General features: G+C 41.2%; 1 protein-coding gene across 3 annotated transcripts in view; it reads right to left on the bottom strand.

The window, feature by feature from the left end:
* Positions 1-24,189, bottom strand: part of NCEH1 (neutral cholesterol ester hydrolase 1) — a 69,251-nt gene that overhangs the window by 30,675 nt on the left and 14,387 nt on the right. Inside the window, exon 1 of one of the 3 annotated variants that reach the window (XM_042234359.2) lies at positions 20,018-23,696. The exons of the other annotated variants lie outside the window; for them this stretch is intronic. The gene's annotated coding sequence lies outside the window, so the exon portion shown is untranslated. Of the gene's footprint in view, positions 1-20,017; positions 23,697-24,189 lie in introns of those variants that run through there. 3 annotated transcript variants of the gene reach the window in all.

Below are 24,189 nucleotides of genomic sequence, written 5' to 3'. Positions count from 1 at the left end.
TTGTGCCTCTTCTTGGTGAGATGAAATTCAGTAAGGCATCTATTTTGAATTGTGCCTTAACAGAAGATGAAGGGGCTTCCCAGGTGGCTCAGTGGTAAAGAATCCACCTTCCAATGCAGGAGATTTGGGTTTAATCCTTGGGTTGGGAAGATCCCCTGGAGAATGAAATGGCAACCCACTAAAGCATTCTTGCCTGAGACAATCCCATGGACAGAGGAGCCTGGCAGGCCCCAGTCCGTAGGGAGCAAAGAGTCAGTCATGATTGAGTGTACACACACACAGAAGATGAAGTGTGAATAGCATGGAAAAGGATAGGAAACCAAGATGCCAAAGTGTTGGACAAATGCCTATGGGAAGAAAATGTAATCAAGGGAAGTGGAGGTATGCAGAGCATGGCAATTGAGGCTCAATGTAAGAGACATGTCAATGTCAGGTTTTACTTTCTTGGGGTCCAAAATCACTGCTGACAGTGACTTCAGCCATGAAATTAACAGACGCTTGCTCCTTGGAAGAAAAACTATGACAAACTTAGACAGTATATTAAAAAGCAAAGACATCACTTTGCTGACAAAGGTCCATATAGTCTGAGCTCTGGCTTTTGCAATAGTCAAGTACAGATGTGAAAGCTGGACCATAAAGAAGGCTGAATGATGCTTTTGAATTGTGGTGTTGGAGAAGACTGTTGAGATCCTTGGACTGCAAGGAAAACCAACCAGTCAATCCTAAAGGAAATCAACCCTGAATATTCATTGGAAGGACTGATGCTGAAGCTCCAATACTTTGGCCACCTAATGCAAACAGTCAACTCACTAGAAAAGACCCTGATACTGGGAGAGACTGAGGGCAAAAGAAGAAGGCAGCAGAAGGTGAAATGGTTGGATGGCATCACTCAATGGACATGAATTTGAAAAAACTTCAGGAGATAGTAAAGGACAGGGAAGCCTGGAATGTTGCAGTCCATGGAGTCGCAGAGTCAGACATGACTTAGAGACTGAACAATAACAACAAGAGTCATGTCAAACACCAAAGTCAGTAGCATAGACTCCACAGTGATGCTTGGGTTAAAAGCCCAGCTTCCCCAACTGCCAGCAAGTTACTAATCTCTGTGCTTCAATTTCTCATATATAAAACAGAAATAATAATGCTAATTGGTTAAAAAGATTGTTGTGATGCTTACAAAAGTGAAAACAGGTACTAGAATAGTACCTGGTTTATACTAAGCCTTCTATTGTTACTGTCACATCACTGATCTGGAAAATCCTGCATGATGAAATGTGAGCCCAGGGATAGACAGCCCCATGTTTCCAGGGAAACTGAGATGATCGTTTTTTTCCCCATTACGTAATTTGTTATTAGGACCACAATGATTACCAAGTTCTGAAATTATTACAGGTTAAAAAGATGTAAAATTGTTATCTCTAAAAAGTTCACTTGTATGCTCATGTCAAAGTGGGAGGGAGAGGTGGGGAAAAGTCCTAGTATACTCCACACACATCAATAACTCAGTGTGTAATAAAATTTCAACATAAACCAACCACATTAGATACTTGGAGCATCTATTACAACTCACTACCTGCTTCATTTCTCACATTCAAAAGTTTGTATTCCATACAAGTGGTTCTCCACCTTTTCCAGTGATGGCCATTTCATCCTGTCAGGCAGTTTTCTAATTCTCCTCTCCAGATTCTGCCTTTTTCCTGCCTGTTATAGGACAACAATTTCATAGAACAAAATATCTGCATGACCATAAAGTTACATTTAAAAGAAAATTTATTTATTTTTGACTGCTTCAGGTCAGATGCAGCACTTGGGGATCCTCAGTTGTGGCACATGGGTTCTTCACTGGGACACCTGGGCTTCTCTCTAGTTGTGGCCCACAGGCTCAGCAGTTATGGTGCATGGGTTTAGTTGTCTCACGGTATGTGGGAGCTTAGTTACCCCATCAAGGATAGAACCCATATCCCCTGCACTGAAGGTGGATTCTTAACCACTGGACCACCAGGGAAGTCCTGGTCGTATTTTTTTTTTTAATTTTTTGATTGAAGGATAATTGCTTTACAGAATTTTGTGGTTTTCTGTCATACATCAACAAGAATCAGCCATAGTCTGGTCACATTTTTTAAACATTGTAAAGTTTGAGTATACATTAAAATGCATATTTATTTATTTCTGTTGGTGTGCAAATTACATGACATTCACTTTTTAACACTGTACAGATCACCTGTGACTCACTAATGCAGTACTTTTTTTCTACAAACAACTTCAATGTTTGTATCAAGAAACTATCAAAAGTCAGGTAACAATAATTCAACAAGTATTAATGAGGCCCTGACTAGTATGTGTAAGGACTTCCCAGGTGGTGCAGTGATAAAGAATCTGCTTGCCAATCTGCTTCCTTGGGTCAGAAAGATTCCCTGGAGTAAAAAAATGGCAACCCACTCCAGTATTCTTGCCTGGAAAATTCCATGGACCAAGGAGACTGGTGGGCTACAGTCCATGAGGTCGCAAAGAGTTGGACACTACTGAGGACTGAGCATGCACGCACAGAGTATATGTAAAGATTCTGCTATATGTGACAGCAATACAAAGATAGGTGAAAGATGGACTCAGAACTTGAGCAGTTAAGAATTCAAATCTTGACTGACTGCTGCAAATTTCCATCTGTCTTTAAGCTTTCAAAGTTAACTAAACTTTCTCTGCCTTTAGCTTTTAAGGGAAATCCTCTGATTTTAAATCATTGATTCAGATCATTTTTTTTTTTAAGTTGCAGACCAAATAAAACTTGCCTGCAGGCCAAATCTGGACTAAACCACCAGCTGCAACTTCTGATGTAGAAGATGATGCAGTCTGACTAAAGGTGCAGCTGGAAAGATGGTGGCAGATGAAATGCTCTTAGCTGTTAATGGTTAAACAGCAAAGATTTTGGACACTCTTTTTAATGAGACTATATTTTGGGCAAAATGATGCAGCTGAGGTGTACACAGTAGATTGGTGAGAGACTAGAGGACCATAGCTGTAGCATTTGGCAACTGTCTACAGGAAGAAAATGAAGGTCTGCCCCAGGAGAATATAGGGGAGGGAATATATTCAAGAGGTATCACTGAGGCAGAGTTGATGCACCTCGGTAACTGCACACAGAGTAAGATATGGTATCAGGAAGCAGGCTGGTAGGACACAGGCAAAGGACTGAAAGACCCTGGAAGTCTTCACTTAGGGTACGAGAAACACAGAATACAGGCAGAAGAGCAATCAGGAAAGGCAAGAAAATTCCATTTTAAAATTATTCCATTTAAAGTCAATGGAACATCTAGGTAGACAGGTATAAAAGACAGGGTCAGAGATTCAGGGAGGCAAGGCCTGGAGGAAGAGCTCAGAGGTATCTGTTAATAACGCAGACAATAGGAAGACTCAAGAGATCTAGCAAAGAAATAAAACACAGTGACAAGGAAATAGACCAAGGAGGAAAATATTCTTTCTCCTAGCCAGGAGAAGTTTTGGGCACACTGTGGAGGCATAATCCAATTATTTCAGTAGTCTCATCACTGCCAGCTCTGCCCTCTGACTACTGCTCCCTTAAGAGATCTAATGATTGCCAACCTCCTGGGTATTTCAAGATCTTCTCATGCCTTCTGTTCCAACCTGCAGAGAATTCCCATGATCATGACTGTTCAAACCAAGCAGCAAAAGTGTCAGTCCAGGCTAAGTGATACTAAGAATTACAGCACCATTATCAGCTTATGATATGATGCAGAAACTTAAAAAGTAGAGATACATGACTTAAAAGACACAGGTATGTATAACTCAGTTCAGTTCAGTTCAGTTCAGTTGCTCAGTGGTGTCCAACTCTGCGACATAACTAGCCTTTGAGAAAAGAGAATCTGTCTCATCTGGTTGCCTGGAGGCAGTATCAGCTGATTAAACAGAGTTTAATAGAGACATTACTTTGCCAACAAAGATCCATCTAGTCAAGGCTATGGTTTTTCCAGTGGTCACGTATGGATGTGAGAGTTGGACTGTGAAGAAAGCTGAGCACTGAAGAATTGATGCTTTTGAACTGTGGTGTTGGAGAAGACTCTTGAGAGTCCCTTGGACTGCAAGGAGATCCAACCAGTCCATTCTGAAGGAGATCAGCCCTGGGATTTCTTTGGAGGGAATGATGCTGAAGCTGAAACTCCAGTACTTTGGCCACCTCATTTGAAGAGTTGACTCATTGGAAAAGACTCTGATGCTGGGAGGGATTGGGGGCAGGAGGAGAAGGGGATGACAGAGGATGAGATGGCTGGATGGCATCACCAACTTGATGGACATGAGTTTGGGTAAACTCCAGGAGTTGGTGGACAGGGAGGCCTGGTATGCTGTGATTCATGGGGTCGCAAAGAGTGGGACACGACTGAGTGACTGAACTTAACTGAACTGAGTGAATGATCAGTAGTCTGGATAAGGAGAGAAGGGTGGGGAAAGGCACACAGATGTTTGTGGTTGTGGAGCACGTGTTCTACACTGGCGCCTTCTGCCCACCACCTTTACTTTGCTTTACAAATGTTCAGCATCCTCCTCCTCCAGTAAGGAAAATATATTGAAGTCCTCTTTCCTACTGCCGCCTAGATTACAAGGGTAAAAACATCCTTTTATTTACTGAGGGTTGGAGATCTCTAATCCAATCCAACTCTGATGAAAGGACGGGCTCTGTTGGGAGGCTCTAGGCCATATGGTGCGTGCATGCACAGTTGTTCAGTTGTGTCTGACTCTTTGGAACCCCAGGGACAATAGCCTGCCAGGCTCCTCTGTCTTTGGGATTTTCCAGGCAAAAATATTAGAGCGGGTTGCCATTTCCGCCTCCAGGGGATCTTCCTGAACCAGGGATAGAACCCAATAGGTTCACCAATGATATCGTGACCCTGCTGCCCACACCGATGACATATTTGGCTTCTGCAGGTATTTAACAACGTGTTCTTTCTTGAAGCTTTCTTCCTTCTATGTCTCACTGGTTTCTTGCTACATTAATAATTAATTCCTCCTTTTCCTCTTTTGGATATTTTATTGATTTTTTTCTTCCTTTCCTGTCCACTGGCCCTGTAAATGATGGCTTTCCCCAAGATTACATATTTTATTCATCTACATAATTCCTGCTTTCCCTGAGCAAGGCAACTCACTACTGCGCCAAAATGTCCGGAAAATAGGAAGTGCTAACTAGCAGCTTAATAAATTAAATGGCTATGATCTCTATCCATGTGCTGATGACTTCCACATCTCCTACCCATGGTCTATCTTTCTTAAGCTCCAGGTCCACATTTCCAACCATCTCCAGGATTATAGCCTATAAACTCTTCAAAATGAATATGTTCTATACTTTTTTTCTCCAGTCCTGACTCAACAACTCACTCCATTAAATTCTCCATTAATGATCTGACCATAAATCTAGCTTCCAAGCTAGAAATCTTGGTATTTTCTTCAGCTCCTTCCTTCTCGCATATGATATCCAAGCAATCAATTCATGTCAATTCCACCTGCCAGCATTTACTGAATCTAGTTCTACCCACAGCCTCCACCCCGACGCCCACTGCTGCCTTGATTAGATGCTCATTGTTTTCACTATATGCCAACTAACTTGAATCTAGAAGCACTTTTATTCTCTATAACCAGAGTTCTCATCCAAAAAGACTGATCACAACACCTGGCTGCTTAAAAACTTCCACTGACTTCTAGTTTCTCACTGGGAAAACAAAAACAAAAAGCCAAACTTGACATTCCAATCTTGTCCCTCTCTTCATTCCATCTCCTTTTCTTACTGCCCCACACTTTGTACTTTTTGGGCATAATTCGCATAACTTACTTTTTTTCTGTACCTAGCTATTCTCTTTGGCAATACCCTTCAATTTTCTGCTGGAGCCAGCTCTTGCCATGTCACAAAAGACCAGTGTAAATGTACAAGTCACTTGACATCAATTCAGTAGCTTGAAAGCAGCCATGGTGGGGGTATTTATATTATGGAAATCAGTAAAAGCTCCAAATCAGTGTTTTCACCCCACCCCCAACCCCAGAGAGCACTCCACTGCCTCTGCTTGACCCTTCCTCATCCCCAGTCGTCCAGAGCATAGCATAGTATTTGGGAGTGTGGATGGTAAAGTCAGTCAGCCAAGGTTCCATCCTGGCTCTAATACTTGCTAGTTGGGTAATTCTGGGCAAGTTACAAAATTCTCTTTGTCTCAGTTTCTTTACCTGTAAAATTGGAGTGATCATAAGATATCTGACATTGAACTTAGTACATAAGTGCTCATAATATTACCTCTTTTTATTTGCTTACATCAGGCCTTCACAGCACTTCAGTTTGTCCTATAGGGAAATCTCACTACCTTAGGTTAGCTCTGGTAATTCACAAAGTAAATTTCACATTAACTCGAAGCCAGGCTGAATCACCAGCTGGGAGTGTGCTAAGTCGCTTCAGTTGTCGGAGGAGCCTGGTAGGCTGTAGTCCACGGGGTCGCTAAGAGTCAGACACGACTGGCTAAGAGTCGGACACGACTGAGCGACTTCCCTTTCACTTTTCACTTTCATGCATTGGAGAAGGAAATGGCAACCCACTCCAGTGTTCTTTCCTGGAGAATCCCAGGGATGGGGGAGCCTGGTGGGCTTCTATCTATGGGGTTGCACAGAGTCAGACACGACTGAAGCAACTTAGCAGTAGCAGTCCAACTCTTTGTGATCCTATGGACTGTAGGATCCTGCCAGGAGCCTGTGAGGCTCCTCTGTCCATGGGATTCTCCAGGCAAAAAAACTGGACAGGGTTGCCATGCCCTCCTCCAGGGGTTCTTCCCAACCCAGGGATCCAATCCAAGTCTCCTATGTCTCTGGCATTGGCAGGAAAGTTCCTTACCACTAGCGCCACCTGGAAAGCTCGAATCACCAGCTGCACATTCCTAAACTGAGAGCTATATAAGGACTTTAGGGTAGAAGAGCCCTTTAAGTGACATAAACTTCATCCTCAAGGTTTCCTCAGAAGAAAAGTTTGTGAAGAATCACTTCACATTATCCTGCCTTGAGATTCTCTGAGCAAGAACAGAAAGGCTTAAGGAAATATGATAGTGAGACAAGAACACACAACTTGGACAGAGCCCAAGGCCAAGTCCTGGCTCAATCATTTATTAGCTACATGACCTAGGCAAACTTCCCAAGTTGTCTGGGCCCAAGTTTCTCAGAAAAAAAAAAAAAAAAAAGGTATTAAAAGAGTGCACGTGATGAGTAAACTCACATTATCTCTTGTTGTCCCTTCTCTCTGGAAACCAGCATTGGCAGGATTCTTGCTCAGGCCTTTAGTAGGCATCTAGTACTCTTGCCTGGAAAATCCCATGGATGGAGGAGCCTGGTAGGCTGCAGTCTATGGGGTCGCTAAGATTCGGACATGACTGAGCAACTTCACTTTCACCTTTCATTTTCATGCTTTGGAGAAGGAAATGGCAACCCACTCCAGTGTTCTTGCCTGGAGAATCCCAGGGGTAGGGGAGCCTGGTGGGCTACCGTCTATGGGGTTGCACAGAGTTGGACACGACTGAAGCGACTTAGCAGCAGCAGCAGCATCTGGTTAAGGAGGGCTTCCCTGATAGCTCAGTTGGTAAAGAATCCACCTGTAATTCAGGAGACCTCGGTTCCTGGGTCAGGAAGATACCCTGGAGAAGGCATAGGCTACCCACTCCAGTATTCTGACCTAGAGCATTCCATGGAATGTACAGTCTATGGGATCTCAAAGAGTTGGACATGACTGAGCGACTTTCACTTTCATCTGGGTAAGGAACCTTCCTATAGTTGTCTTTTCTCCCTTTTTTCCTTTTCAGTTCAGTTCAGTCACTCAACCGTGTCCAACTCTTTGTGACCCCATGAATCGAAGCACACCAGGCCTCCCTGTCCATCACCAACTCCTGGAGTTCACTCAGATTCATGTCCATGGGGTCAGTGATGCCATCCAGCCATCTCATCCTCTGTTGTTCCCTTCTCCTCCTGCCCCTAATCCCTCCCAGCACCAAAGTCTTTTCCAATGAGTCAGCTCTTAGCATGAGGTGGCCAAAGTACTGGAGTTTCACCTTTAGCATCATTCCTTCCAAAGAAATCCCAGGGCTGATCTCCTTCAGAATGGACTGGTTGGATCTCCTTGCAGTCCAAGGGACTCTCAAGAGTCTTCTCCAACACTACTGTTCAAAAGCATCAATTCTTCGGCATTCAGCCTTCTTCACAGTCCAACTCTCACATCCATACATGACTACTGGAAAAACCATTTTCCTTTAGTTAGTATTTATAAACTAACCCTTCTGGACCACACTCTGAGAATAGGCATGGACCAAAAGAGTTCTAGCAAAGCACTGGAGGGAATTATTAAGCCAACCTGTGAAGCACAACTATAATTATATATTAATAACAGTAGAGTTCTCTGATGAGATTGCTCTATTCCATTTTGTACTTATTCATTCCTTCATCTAAGATTTTCTTATAGAGCTACAAAACAAACCTGATGAAAACCTCATCACCACTCACTAGGTAGCCTAGAAGAAAGGCCAAGAACTCTTAGAGGGATCTGACATCCTAAACGCTCCTCCCTAAAGCCTTCAGTTTGTTCTCTCACTGCAGTTCAAGCTGGGAAAGCACAAAAAGGAGAAGATGGTCTCTTTCCAGTCCCTAAACTTTTTTGTTTATTTTTCACTATTGCACAGAAGACAATTTCGGTATTGCCAAAGTACTTGCATAGCTCCAAAAGTCCTCTTAATTTGAGGGGGATAATAGCTCATACATATTGACATTTGCACACAGGCAAATGAAGTCACAAAGAGTCCGACACGACTTAGCAACTAAACAACAACAAATCGTTTTTCTTCATGTGAAGTCTCAGGCCAAGATGGTCCATGAAAAGTGTCACATAGGCCTGAAGTGGTGGCCTGGACTGGAACCTACTCTGGCTCTGGAAACCTCAGCCATCATCCTCTACTGTCACTCACTAGTCAATTGATTCTCAAACCTACTTCATTAAACTGAGAGATTTTTACATCTGGAATGACCCTTTAGTTTCCCATATTACACAAAGGGAAACTGAGGCCTGGAATGGATATGTGACTCTCCCAAGATCAGCAGCTCTAGCCATGAACCCTCTGGGCTGAGAAGGCCTCTCCATCTGCCCCTTTTTTCTGAGCTCTTCCTTACCAGCACGTTTCTTTCTCAAGATTTTTAGCAACTTGAAACAAGATCTGAGACTTGGAGATCAAATTTTTTTTCCAGTGTCCCATGTCCATGGTCATAAACAAATGTCCTTCACGAGGCTACACAAGCTGCAAAAAGCCTCCCTTATTACCAGGACAAGTAGTATCTGTTTTCATCTGAGTGTTCCAAATAGCAGCTGACTCAAGGCAGCACAAAAGAATTAAACTTCTCAACAAAACCTCCTAAACTTCCTTCTGCTATAGGCAGTACAGAGCTTGCCCACTCATGCCCTCTGCCTGACTTCACAAGTGTGTTACACAGGATACTGCAGGAGTTGAGTTAATTTTTTGCTTTATGTAAAGTGCAGAGAAGAAAATTTGATATTTCTTTGAAAAACTGTTTATTAAATGGCATATAAACCTAAAAGATAAAAGGCAAATGATTTTTATAGATATTTACTACACGTCAAAAGAGCCAGATTCAGATGAAGCTAAGATCTCTTTGTGTATATTGAGCATGTGATTATAATAATTTAATAGACACTATATAAAATACAAAATACACAATAAAGTAAAATATTTATACTAATTATTCTGTATATTGCTTTACAGTTTATAATCATTTGAACTTTCAGTTGTCTGAATTTCACAAGAACCTGTGAAACAAGAAGAGCAGATATTATTTTTTTTGTTTGTTTCAGGCTTAGAAACATTAAATGCCTTGCCCAAGATCATAAAACTCCAAGTGACAAAGTACTAGAACCCCAAAGCCCAACTGACAGCCCTATCCCTCTGAATGTTATTACTTAGAGCTCAGAAGAAAATCAACAACTAAACCACTGTTTAAAGCTGAGTTTCTCCCATCACACAGGTTTTGAACACCTAAACAAATAAAAAAGGCCTAAAATCAGGCTGGAGAGTGCAAAAAGGTCATGAAATGTATCCCACCCTATCAGCTACAAGTTCTCTTTGCCTGCAGATCTGCTGGGCTGGGTAGCAGGACCAATTTGCCTAGGTAAACAGTGCCTAAGAAAACTGGCATCGGTGCAAAAGCCAATGGCTTTACAAGCAATTGGAATTTCTACAGCCAGCAGTTTCAAGTTAATACAGCTCAGTCACTTGTTGGCCTGAGGCATTAGGAGACAGGCTGAGCCACCAGGCTCAGGAAGGACAGCAGAAGGCAGGGCTGTTGTGAAAGAATCTGGGTTCCCTACTGATGGAGGTTTTACTTTTACCCCAGGAGAGGCTTCTCAATTTAACAGATTCAGGAAATTGAAACAATTTACTCCTCACAAACATTTATTCATGATTCATAGCTGCAACAATCTAATGTGGTTAATGTATAACCTATTAAGTCTAAGTCAAAATATCTGTACAACAGATGAGATAACTATACAGTGGTCCTCAGTACCCACAGGGGATTGATTCCAGCACCACCACCCCCAGCACATACCAAAAACTGTGGGTGTTCAAGCCCATTATATGCATAGTGCAGTAGGCCCTCCACAACCAGAGCTTCAAGCATAGAAAACTGATCCAGGTGAGGAACAGCAGAAACTAAGGACTGACTGTACTTTTGTCCTAACACGAATTTATAAGTTACATATCCCATCGTAAGGAAAATGGTCCATATCTATGATATGACTTTGAATCTCTCTTTATGATATTTTTAAAGAACATCTATTCCTCCTCTCTTGCTTGAGCCTCCTCCTCCACCCCCATTTCAATCTTAGGGAAGTGAAAGTCTGGTTCCAACAAAAGATATAGAGCCCAAATAAAGAGACAAAAGGAGTTTGGCACACCAATAGGTTAGTAAATTGTTTGGTTTAAAAATACACTTAAAAAAAAAAAAGATCCAAAATCCAAACTATAATATAAAAACATTAGAAGTTATAAGACATATCCTGTTTGCTATATAGTCTCATTTAACACACTGCATTTTAAATTTACATATCTTGTTAATGAACATAACAAAATCTTTGAGTCCAACAGTGATATTTAGGGAGCTCTGTAGTTCTACCAATATCTTGGATGGCACTGCAATTTCCTTGAAAAGGAGTGTTACTTCTCTATGGTTTAAATTATGTTTTCCCCAAGGAAATGTGGTTCTTTGTGAACTGCATTTGAAGGAATGGCTGTCTAGAGCAGAGAACTCTTATACAATATAGCAATTTATACTTATTCTTTGATGGCTAATTCTAAAAGAAGATCCCTTACATTATTTACTATAAATACACTGGTATCTATTACTTATAATAGAGTGGGGCAAAGCTGGAATACATAAAAAAGTTTAATAATCAATAGAATGTCTTAAGGCAACTTTGTTCCTTAGAGGTAGCAAGGTCACAATATATTTAATTTATATTTTATAGTATGTCCTTCTATATTTTGCGTCAAAAAGAGAATTCTTTTTGTAAAAACAAATAATTTAAAGAAGTTTTTCTCAGCTGGAAAGCTGATGGTCCTCCCTATCAGCTGCTTTGGAATGCTTTGAGAATAAATGACATTTTAATCAGCTCACACTTCAATAGCTTTAACAATAATACAAAAGTATATATATAACTGATTGATTTTGCTTTACACCTATAACTAACACAACATTGTAAATCAACTATACTATAATGAAAAAACTTTTTTTGAGTACACTTATTTTTAAGAGAAGGACATTGAGAACTAGTTCTTTTGTCCCTTATCTCTATTACCCTCATTACAGAATCAGGCAAGCTGTCTAGTCCGAGATTATACAAAAGGTGTTCCCTAGACTGGCAGCATCTGAGCACAAATTCTTGTGGCCTACCTCTGGGAGGAGAACCCAGGAACGTCTCCAAGTAGTTCTTCTGCACATTAGAATTGCCTATAGAGCCAGACATCCTGGAATGTGAAGTCAAGTGGGCCTTAGAAAGCATCACTACGAACAAAGTTAGTGGAGGTGATGGAATTCCACTGGAGCTATTTCAAATCCTGAAAGACGATGCTGTGAAAGTGCTGCACTCAATATGCCAGCAAAGTTGGAAAACTCAGCAGTGGCCACAGGACTGGAAAACGTCAGTTTCATTCCAATCCCAAAGAAAGGCAATGCCAAAGAATGCTCAGACTACCAAACAATTGCACTCATCTCACATGCTAGTAAAGTAATGCTCAAAATTCTCCAAGCCAGGCTTCAGCAATACGTGAACCGTGAACTTCCAGATGTTCAAGCTGGTTTTAGAAAAGGCAGAGGAACCAGAGATCAAATTGCCAACATCCATTGGATCATGGAAAAAGCAAGAGAGTTCCATAAAAACATCTATTTCTGCTTTACTGACTATGCCAAAGCCTTTGACTGTGTGGATCACAACAAACTGTGGAAAATTCTGAAAGAGATGGAAATACCAGACCACCTGACCTGCCTCTTGAGAAACCTGTATGCAGGTCAGGAAGCAACAGTTAGAACTGGACATGGAACAAGAGATTGGTTCCAAATAGGAAAAGGAGTACATCAAGGCTGTATATTGTCACCCTGCTTATTTAACTTATATGCAGAGTACATCATGAGAAACGCTGGACTGGGAGAAGCACAAGTTGGAATCAAGATTGCCAGGAGAAATATCAATAACCTCAGATATGCAGATGACACCACCCTTATGGCAGAAAGTGAAGAGGAACTAAAAAGCCTCTTGATGAAAGTGAAAGAGGAGAGTGAAGAAGTTGGCTTAAAGCTCAAACATTCAGAAAACTAAGATCATGACATCTGGTCCCATCACTTCATGGGAAATAGATGCGGAAACAGTGGCAGACTTTATTTTTGGGGGCTCCAAAATCACTGCAGATGGTGACTGGAGCCATGAAATTAAAAGATGCTTACTCCTTGGAAGAAAAGTTATGACCAACCTAGATAGCATATTCAAAAGCAGAGACATTGCTTTGCCAGCAAAGGTCTGTCTAGTCAAGGCTATGTTTTTTCCAGTGGTCATGTATGAATGTGAGAGTTGGACTGTGAAGAAAACAGCACTGAAGAATTGATGCTTTTGAATTGTGGTGTTGGAGAAGACGTGAGAGTCCCTTGGACTGCAAGGAGATCCAACCAGTCCATCCTAAAGGAGATCAATCCTGGATGTTCATTGGTAGGACTGATGAAACTCCAATATTTTGGCCACCTCATGTGAAGAGTTGACTCACTGGAAAAGACCCTGATGCTGGGAGGGATTGGGGGCAGGAGGAGAAGGGGACGACCAAGGATGAGATGGCTAGGTGGCATCACTGACTCAATGGACATGAGTTTGGGTAAACTCCAGGAGTTGGTGATGGACAGGGCGGCCCGGCGTGCTGCAATTCATGGGGTCACAAAGAGTCGGACACGACTGAGTGACTGAACTGAACTGACACTATGTATTTGAGGGCTTCCCAGGTGGTGCTAGTGGTAAGAACCCGCCTGCCAATGCAGGAGACTTAAGAGATGTGGGTTTGATCCCTGGGTTGGGAAGACCCCCTGGAGAAGAAAATGGCAACCCACTCCAGTATTCTCGCCTGGAGAATCCCATGGACAGAAGAGCCCAGCAGGCTGCAGTCCATAAGGCTGCAGAGTCAGACATAACTGAAGTGATTTAACATGCACGCATACTACATTCAAAGTGTGCAACAGTCTCTCATCAGGCCGTTTTTGTTGTGACTGATTTTCTTTGCAATGTGTGAAAGTCCTGGGACAGAGCTGCTTGCAAATGACAAGCCATAGCAGAACATCTGGCCCACACTGGCCTCCCTCAGGCTTGAATGATCCCTTCCCCTGAACCCTTCCTATCCTTCAAGACACTTCCTCTCTGAAGTCCGCTCCCCTTCCGCCCTTGGCACAGAACTGATTTCTTTGCACTCTGTGTGTCACACTGTGTGTCAAGATGGATCTCCATTTCTGCACCTCTCCTCTCTCAGTGTGAGGTTTGATTTATATCCTGCTCCCCCATCAACTTTTTGAGAGTAGAAACCCATTTGAAGACGTCTGCATATTCGAGCAGCTGGTGAGCAGAGATGAATGGATGCAGAGCAGGCCTGAGGGCTGCTTCAAAGTTGCTGAACAGGAGAGACTTCTATTTCCCTGCCTCCTTTGTGCAGGAGATCCGGTCACAAGCTTGCCTTCTTCCAGTCCTCCAGCCCCTCCCAGGCTTGGACCAGATTCTTTCCCTGCAGCTGGGCCCCCACAGGAGCCACCCTCCCCTTGGCCACTTCTCTAACATCACAGATTCAGGGAACAAGGGGCCCTCGGAGCTGGGCCAGATGGTGAAGGAGGTAGTGACGTGATGCCCAGTGCATCATGGAAGATGAGGCTGTGCTGGTCACTTGGTAGAGGAGCCTCAGGCCCTGGAAGATAATATACCAAAGCCTAAAAATGACTTCAGTGAGAGCTTGACTCACTCTGTGAAAAGCCAAGTCATTCCCTTCAAAAGCTGCAGAAGCAACAAGATCAGATAGAAGCTAAATTTGAAAGAATTTCAATCTCTGGCAACAAGCATAATGACGTCCGTAAATTCTTACTTGTCAAGATCCATGAGAATACCGGTGAAATGGAGGGACAGGCATGGACCTTAGAGGCTAAGGACTCAGGGACAAAGAGGTGGGAGGAGGACGAGGAAGACAAACACAGTGAGTCCAGGATCTCCACTCCGAAGTGTCTGATGACTCAGAGAAGTAAGAAGGGACAGAGGTTGAAGAGAAAGAAAACCAAAGGAAAAAACAAAACCGAACTGAAGCATTTAGAAACATGGCTGGACTTAAGAAAGCCTCAGGTTTTTCATTAAAATACAGTGTGAACTTGTTATGACATTGCTGTGCTGTGTTGCATGCTGTGCTCAGTCGTGTCCAACTTTTTGCAACCCCATGGACTGTGGCCTGCCAGGATCCTCTGTCCATGGAATTCTCCAGGCAAGAATACTAGAGTGGGGTGCCGTTTCTTACTCCAAAGCATCTTCGCAATCCAGCGATTGAACCCACCTCTTGCGTCTCCTGCATGCGCAGGTGGATTCCTTACCACTAGCGCCACCTTCATTTTTTCATATCTATTAAATTTCCTTAAAAACTGATTTGGGAAGAATTGCCTAGTTCAACCCCTTTGTTTTACAATCAAAGCTGAACTGATATCTAACCCAGGCCCTCCGCACTGGGAATGTGGAGTCTTAACCACTGGACCAACAGCAAAGTCCCATATTATTTCATTTTAATCCCTACATCCATTCAATATAGGACTGTGCTGGGTTTCCTCAGTTATACAACTTTATGCAACACTGAACACTGGAACACAGGAACACTGCAAAGCCAACCTAAGGATCCTTCCCAGAGGTTACAGGGAATTAGAGGAACAAGTGCAGAACATAATGTCCTGCATTTGATGATTTGAGGCGATTTGAGGGTGACTCTCCAGATAGGGGCTTTAGTCTCTAGGTGAAAGAGTTAGGTAAACCTGGGTCTCTCCTAAAACTTGCTGGTGCTTGCCAAACTACCCTCCCTTCCTATCCACACTTCCTTTTCATTTTCTCCAAGTTTTCCTAGTTGATTCTAGAGACCTTACTAGGCTAAAAATCAAGGTCTCCTGTCCATTTTTTCTTGAGGGAAGGAGAGCTAAGAAGCAATAACACAAAGAAGGAGTTTTAAAAAGTAGAAAATGTGCTTTGCATAAAGAGAGATGGGCCAAGTGTTTGCACAAGCTGCTTGCTACTTTTGGTATGGGCATTTCCAGAACAATAGACAATGATGGGAAGAATTAAAGAATGGATGTCAGATAGTATTCACTCATGAGGGGCAGCCCAAAGTCTGCTAAACAGCTCCTTTATCCAACCAAACTCTCAGGCCTACTTACAGTTCATACTACTAACTGTTCATTCTTACCAACTTGCTGTTGTTCATATTTTATATTCTTTTCTTCCTCTTTCCCCTTCCACTCGGCTGCCTGCAATGTTATTCTGACCCATTCTTCAAGACACATCTTTGATCTTAACCCTCTCAAGGTTGATCCAGTCCTTCTCTGAGCTTACAGCCCTTGTTAACTCCACTGCCCATTTGAAAATTACCCATGTATACTTATTGCCTCCTGACACCTCTAGGTTTATGCATCTGTATGATTTTACTGGCTGTGTAAATTATGTCTTGTTCCCCCAAGACATCGATTCTGAACCATTCAAGCATGGGAACCTTTTGGAACACTTGTGCAAAATGAAAAATGTTTGTTAACTACATGAAACATTAAATGAGTGTTAACTGTAGAAAATAGGTCATGAACTCATGTCTTCAGGGGTCAAGATAGTGCACACAAATAAGTAAAACAGATGTAATACATCAGGGAGTGGGGAGTTTTGTGGTAAACTGGAAAAAAAAAAATGCCCTGAATAAGGAAGAAGCTGTGGGCCTTCCCAGGTGACTGTATGATGTGGCAATTCTGGCCCAGTGTTATCAGATGATCTGAGTTTTCAAGAAAGTAGGAAGTCCAGATTATTGTGTGAGATATTTTTAATTTTAGGTGTTGGCAATGAAATTTTAAATGTTTAATAAGCAGTATGGGCCAAAAATAACATATCTGCATGTCAATCTGTAGTTCTCAAGCTTGCTGTTTCAAAGTCAGAAACATAGACAATGTTTTTTTTCATAGACAATGTGCATAATTGACAATGTCCTATTCCAAAACTTGGACAATAATAACAAAATTAAGGCATAAAAATAGATATCTTCGACTTTTTTTGGTTTTATTTCACATTTTAAATTGCAGTGACACATAGTAGTTTAACTAGAAAGTAGTGACAATGGACATGGGAATTATGGAGCATATCAATAACCTCAGATATGCAGATGACACCACCCTTATGGCAGAAAGTGAAGAGGAACTCAAAAGCCTCTTGATGAAAGTGAAAAAGGAGAGTGAAAAAGTTGGCTTAAAGCTCAACATTCAGAAAACGAAGATCATGGCATCCAGTCCCATGACTTCGTGGGAAATAGATGGGGAAACAGTGAAAGAGTGTCAGACTTTATTTTTTGGGGCTCCAAAATCACCACAGATGGTGACTGCAGCCATGAAATTAAATGACGCTTACTCCTTGGAAGAAAAGTTATGAGCAACCTAGATCGCATATTCAAAAGCAGAGACATTACTTTGCTGACTAAGGTCCATCTAGTCAAGGCTAGGGTTTTCCCAGTAGTCATGTATGGATGTGAGAGTTGGACTGTGAAGAAGGCTGAATGCTGAAGAATTGATGCTTTTGAACTGTGGTGTTGGAGAAGACTCTTGAGAGTCCCTTGGACTGCAAGGAGATCCAACCAGTCCATTCTGAAGGAGATCAGCCCTGGGATTTCTTTGGAAGGAATGATGCTAAAGGTGAAACTCCAGTACTTTGGCCACCTCATGCAAAGAGTTGACTCATTGAAAAAGACTTTGGTGCTGGGAGGGATTAGGGGCAGGAGGAGAAGGGGACGACCAAGGATGAGATGGCTGGATGGCATCACTGACCCCATGGACATGAATCTGAGTGAACTCCGGGAGTTGGTGATGGACAGGGAGGCCTGGCGTGCTGGGATTCATGGGGTCGCAAAGAGTCGGACGTGACTGAGTGACTGAACTGAACTGAACTGAATGAGAGCTATGGACCCTCCCAAGGACTGTACAGGCTGATGCTTCTGTCTCTTTTTAAAAATTATTTTCCCTTAAAGAAGATGTGGTACATATATACAGTGGAATATTACTCAACAATAAAAATAAAGAAATATTGCCATCTCTGGCAATATGGATGGACCTAAAAAATATCACACTAAGTAAGTCAGACAAAGACAAATATATGATATCACTTATATTGAATCTAAAAAACAATACAAATAAATGTATACACAAAACAGAAACAGACTCACAGACACAGCAAACAAATTTATGGTTACCAAAGGAGAAAGGGAGTTGGGGAAGGACAAAAATAGGAATATGGGATTAACAGACACAAATTACTATACAAAAAATAGGTTAGCAACAAGGGTCTATTATATAACACAGGGAACTCTATTTAATTTTTTGTAATAACTTGTAATCAAAAATAATCTGAAAAAATATGCATAACTGAATCACTTTGCTGTACACTTGAAACTAACACAACACTGTAAATCAACTATCCTTCAAATTAAAAAAATCTTTTTCACTTAAAACCATACAGATTTCCTTGTCCTTGACTACAGTCTTGTTAGCAGTAATTATGGTCATTCTTGAGGGATCACAAAAAAAAAAGAGGGATAAAGACTAATTTTTCTGAGACAATTAATTGGGTTAGAGTAAGAGGATAAAAGGAAACTATGTTTAAGAGACTCTAATATATGACATATGAGAATGAAAGGAGGTCCAAACTGCCTTAATGCTACCTCCTTCTTGGCCCTCCCATCCCAAGGATGCCAGGAAGTGACATCCAGCTGTTCATAACTGGGTGTTACAATGATCGGTGCCCAGTACTGTGCTAAGGGTCACTGGCCCTTCTCCTTGAAGTTGTGAAAGTGAAAGTCACTCAGTCATGTCCGACTCTTTGCAAACCCATGGACTATACAGTCCATGGAGTTCTCCAGGCCAGAATACTGGAGTCGGTAGCCTTTCCCTTCTCCAGGGATCATTCCAACCCAGAGATCGAACCCAGGTCTCCCACACTGCAAGCAGATTCTTTACCAGCTGAGCCACAAGGGAAGTCCACCATGCAATATAACCCGAAACTTATTACTTGACAATACTCTCCATATAATTCTGTATACAAAATGAATCTAATTAGTGTAATATCTCTCTTTGGGATGTTTCATGGACCCTCTGAAGCATCCCAAAGTTAGCTAGAAATCTTCTTCATTAGAATGATTTAGGAAGCTTTGTCAACAAATATCAAAAAGGTTTAGAACACTCAGTCAGATAGGATTATTGAAGTTGACAGATGTGTTAAGCATTTGGTGATAACCCACAGGTGCTCTGGACATGCAGATCCCGTAATTCCAACAGGAGTGGAAGCTGACAGTCCTCACACAAACTGAAAACCAAAGCAGCTTTCATAGCATATAAATCTAACCCTTGCAAAGAAGTAAGGAGTTCACATATGTAATCTAACTGACCAAAAATACTTTTTACAACTACTTTCTTGTGAAAGTACTTTTACAAGACTTTGGTTCACTCCTTTATACCCTTAACAGGGGCAAATTCTCTTTCCTTGAAGTTGGATTTTATTCCTGGTAAAGCCAAAGTTCCTCTAGATAACAAGATGTGTGATGAAGCTGAGGATCACATTTCACTCATAAACAAGATGAGACTATAAAGTAATGAGATGGACGTTCACAAGCACCTTATGAAATGACTTGAAATGAAATTTCTTAAAAAATATTTTAGACAAGTTCTGAGTACAAGCAAGGTATCATCATTAGATTTAAGCTTAGAGGAAGATACCTGGAGGAACAGGAACTTTGTTAACAAGCTCCTATATTTCCCTTTGAAGGGCAGCATAGCAGATTGCAAAGACCAAAGGACTGAAATAAAAACAAACAAGTCTAAATTCCTTCTTAGCCGCTTACCAGCTGTATGAGTTTTGCAAAGATATTTTACTTGTCAAGTATTTTTTTTAATGAAAGTTTCTTTATGGTGTTACAGTGAGACTGTACGTAAATTTTTCTATTTTCTAAATTTTTATAGCATAATTATGTACCTCATGCTATATAAAATAATTCAGTCTTCCTATTTACTAAAGGAAATATACTTTTAGGGAGAAAAAAATTTCGGTGGCTGTGATAGTCAGAGATTACATTCTCTACCCTCTGACATCTACCTACTGCTCAAACAACCTTTTACCTACTCATATTCCTACACACCACTGACCAGTACACACCTCTGCCTGTAAAACTTGCCTGTCTTGCCCACGTAGTATTTACTTTCCTCAAAGGTACAGAAAGCTGAACTGCAGGGCTCCATCTTCTAACGGAATTTCTCCTGCTTTACCAAATTCCAGTTCCTCCTTCAGTGACCGTCTCAAATGTCCCCTCCTCTGTGACACCTTGTCCAGCTCACTTCTCAGACAGTTGCTCCTGCCTCAATGCTCTCTAGGACCTGGTTCAAGTTTCTATTTTTGACACTTGCTGTATTGTCATTATGAGTTTCAAGGTCTCCATCTTTGTCCCCCTTGGTCTATTATTATGCCTGGTACATGATTAGTGCTCAGTATAGTTGCTGACGATACCACTCTAACGGCAGAAAGTGAAGAGTAACTAAAGAGCCTCTTAATGAGAGTGAAAGAGGAGAGTGAGAAAACTACTTTAAACTCAACATTGAAAAAACTAAGATCATGGCATCCAGAAGACTCTTGAGAGTCCCCTGGACTGCAAGGAGATCAAACCAGTCAATTCTAAATGAAATCAACCCTGCATATTCATGGGAAGGACTCATGCTGAATCTCCAGTTGTTTGACCACCTGATGCAAAGACCCTGAAACCGGGAAAGACTGAAGGCAAAGGGAAAGAGGGTGATAGAGGATAAGATGGCTAGATAGCATCACCTATTCAATGGATATAAATTTGAGCAAACTCTGGGAGATAGTGAAGGACAGGGAAGCCTGGCATGCTGCAGTTCGGGGTCATAAAAAGTCAGACACCACTTAGTAACTGAACAACATAACTGCTGAATGAATGGCTTATATTGCTGACTATACTTTCTTTCACTGTTGCTTCAAATTCCTGCTTTCTCAGAAACTTTACTCCTTATCATTTTCTATTTGGGCTCTTCACAGACAGGAAATAGGAATCCTGGGCCAAAGCAAGCACATTTTGCTGGTTGGTCCTATTGATGATGATGCCTTATTTGAGAAGTAGGATGTACGAGGAAAATTTCCTGTCTGGTTTTTATCACCAATACTCTTTATTGTGGAAGCTGTCCAGGGGCTTTGAATTACTCATCATCAATTCACTTAGCAATTATGAGAGTGTTTATTTTCTGCCAGGTACTTTTAGGAGCTGGGTACACAGCAGGGAAGCCCACAGACTTCCTTCCTCCCCTCACAGAGCTTCCAACCTAGCAGGGGAGACCATTACTTAGAGAGAGAAACTACTTAGAAGGAATAAAAGAAACAATTGCCAATAGCAATATGTTCTATGGAGGGAAAAATCAGGGTAGAATAAGAGAGGAAAATAGGGGTGAGATAGAAATTAGACTGGGTGGTTAAAACAAGAGGTTTCTAATCACAGACACCTAACCTGTTTGATGAACGTACAAGAAGTTCTCGTCTCATAAGGCACCAACAACTGCCAACAACTGCAGTGTTTCTTTCAAACTTTAAGCAAAGAAATACTTTCTGAAGCAGCACTTTAGGAACACAACAAGAAAAACAAAAATTTCTTTAAGTTGGTCTAAGGCAAAAAGCGTCTAAAACCAAACAGTAGAAAGACAAACTGTTTTTCAATCAAATTATGTATTTGGCCACTAGAATTTAAATGTTATTCTACTAGTCTGTAACACAGAATATTTTTAATAAGTAGTTTAAAGCTTATTTCACCAAGTAGTACATATTCCTGAAAAATCATATACTGGTTTTATGTTTTCATTATCATATTGGCTTACTTAAAGTTACCATAATTAAAACAGTGAAATATATCTTAATGACACAAGACTGAGACTAGTTCCAACTATGTCCTAGTTATGCAAAGATCTCCTTTACATGTTTCATAGCTCTCTGAAATACAAAAGAAAGAACTCCTGGGTATGTGTCCATGCTGTCCCATCTCAGGGATTTGCACCTGCTGTTTTCTTTTCCTGGAATGCCCTTCTTTCCACATCTGTGTGAAGCACTTCTTTTCATCCTTCCAGACTCAGCTGATCTTGCACTCTCTCTGGGATCCTCTGCCTGAGTTCCCCCCTGGCACACACACAGAGGCTTCTCTGCTGGGCTCCCACAGCACCCACTACGAACCATAGCACTTAGTAGGCCTTGTTGGAAGTGTTTCCTTGGTTTTTCCAAACTAGAAATGTGAGCACTTCAAGGTCTCTACAATGTGTGACACCTCCTGGGTGATCAGGAGGTGAAAGCATATGGCACTTTAGAGAAAGCACAATGCACCATTTTCCTCCATAAACAGAGAGAGAAAGAAGTGTAACAGAGCATAACACTATACATTAAGCATCATTTCAGTGGTTACAAAAGACCTTAAGGAAACCTAGCTCTCCCACATGCACTAAAAACCACAGGAACCAATCTTTAATGAGACACCTTTAAGGATCACAAGTATACGGAACTTAAAACATGCTACCCAGGACTGTTTCAGGTTCTCCGAAATCTGAAAATGGAAATAAAATTAAACAAAAACAAAAAATGGGGATGGGGAAGATAATGGCAGAGGATATTTAATCACTGACAACAATCAAATGAAAATCCAACTTTTTAATCAAATTCTAAGGTTTTCCCCAAAACATGCTTTTAGGGAGCCAGGAAATCATGTTACTGTTTTAGAGTAATTGAAAATCATTTCTAAACAGGTTCCTTCTGTAGACATGACCAATAACAATGTTCTTTTTATCCAAGATACATCTTCATTTAAGTTGCAAGATGGTGCCATTTGGATTGGCTATGTGAGGCAATCAGACAGAAGGTATTGGTTTTGGTCAGTAGGCGCTTCTATGGCCACTAAGCCCTGAATCCGGCACACTCTGTGTCTGGTAAAATTCTGGCCCACTCTCCTTGATGAACATACAGTACAGGCATTTAAATTGTACACTGCTAATTACAGAATTAATAGGCATCAATCTGTAGGGAGCAAGTTTAATATTCATCTGGTGTGACCCTCATTGGGAAGCAGACAGGAAAAGCTACTTAGAAGAGTTCAGATTTTAAAATATGTTTCCACATAGTTGAATCAACCAACCCAAATTTAAAGATAGTCATTTGAGGAAGAAGAGCTTCTTGACTTTTTATTTCCTCTTGTTTCTTAGTTTTATAAATATATTTTTTATTTTCAAATATACATTTACTTCTTTAATGTAATACTAGTAGTTATATATTGATAATTTTTATATATCTATATATAAACCTGTTTAGCACCTCAGTAATATACATTGGTAAACTCCATGTCAGGTTCTTTTAATTACAAGCTATGAAGGAGTTTTTGGCTATCTTCTGTCATAAGTGATAGCTCAGTAATAACACAGCCAAAGTCAAAACATTATTTTTGGCAAACATCCTTGAAGTCATTCCAACAAAGAGGCAAAAGGTTGAGACGCTGAATGTAAAAGCCACTGTTAACTGAAAGTACGTTTTGTAGCTGATCCACTAAAAGGTCCACCAGGATGCCTAAGGAAAGGGCTTGATTCCATCCTCAGATTTCTCATTTCTCAGAAAACTCTGACACAGTTGACCACCCCCTCCTGGTGGAGCCTTTGTGGGTTTTGGTTTCTTTGACACTCTGTTTCCCTAGCTTTCCTTTGTTCCACGACTGCTCTGTCTCCTTTGTTGGCTCTACCTCTTCTTGCCAACTCTAAAGCCACTCTCTTATTCAACCCTGTTTCCTTAGGGGATTCCAGGTCTTTAGGGAATTTCAATTACATTGACCTGCCAACAAGTTTCTCCATATTTCCTATATTTCCTTTATATTGGTGTTGTTTTAGTCGCTAAGTGATGTTTGACTCTTTTGCAACCCAATGGACTGTTTCTTCTGTCCATGAGATTTCCCAGGCAAGTATATTGGAGTTGGTTGCCATTTCCTTCTCCATTCCTTTATATTACTTGCCACATATTTTTGGCTTAGGGTTTTAACTCTAGGAAGGCTAAGTGCTGTTTGTTTTGTGAATTGCTATAACCACAGAGACTGACATTTACTGATTACTCAATTAAACCAATGATAGAGGCCATGGTGAATTTCTTTTATTATGGTGGTCAAACTGCCTTTAGTAACTTTAAAGGTCAAAGTTATATTTTCCAACTTTATAGGTCAGATTTCTGAGCCCAAAAGATAGCAATCATTTGAGCAAATTCAAAGCCCTTTGTTTAGGAAAGTATCAACCCTGCTTGCAAGTGCTTCT

This window comes from Ovis aries, chromosome 1, assembly GCF_016772045.2.
Source record: "Ovis aries strain OAR_USU_Benz2616 breed Rambouillet chromosome 1, ARS-UI_Ramb_v3.0, whole genome shotgun sequence".
Lineage (NCBI taxonomy): Eukaryota > Metazoa > Chordata > Mammalia > Artiodactyla > Bovidae > Ovis > Ovis aries.
Note: the sequence above shows the minus strand (reverse complement) of the source record. Positions and strands in the feature narration are given on the sequence as shown.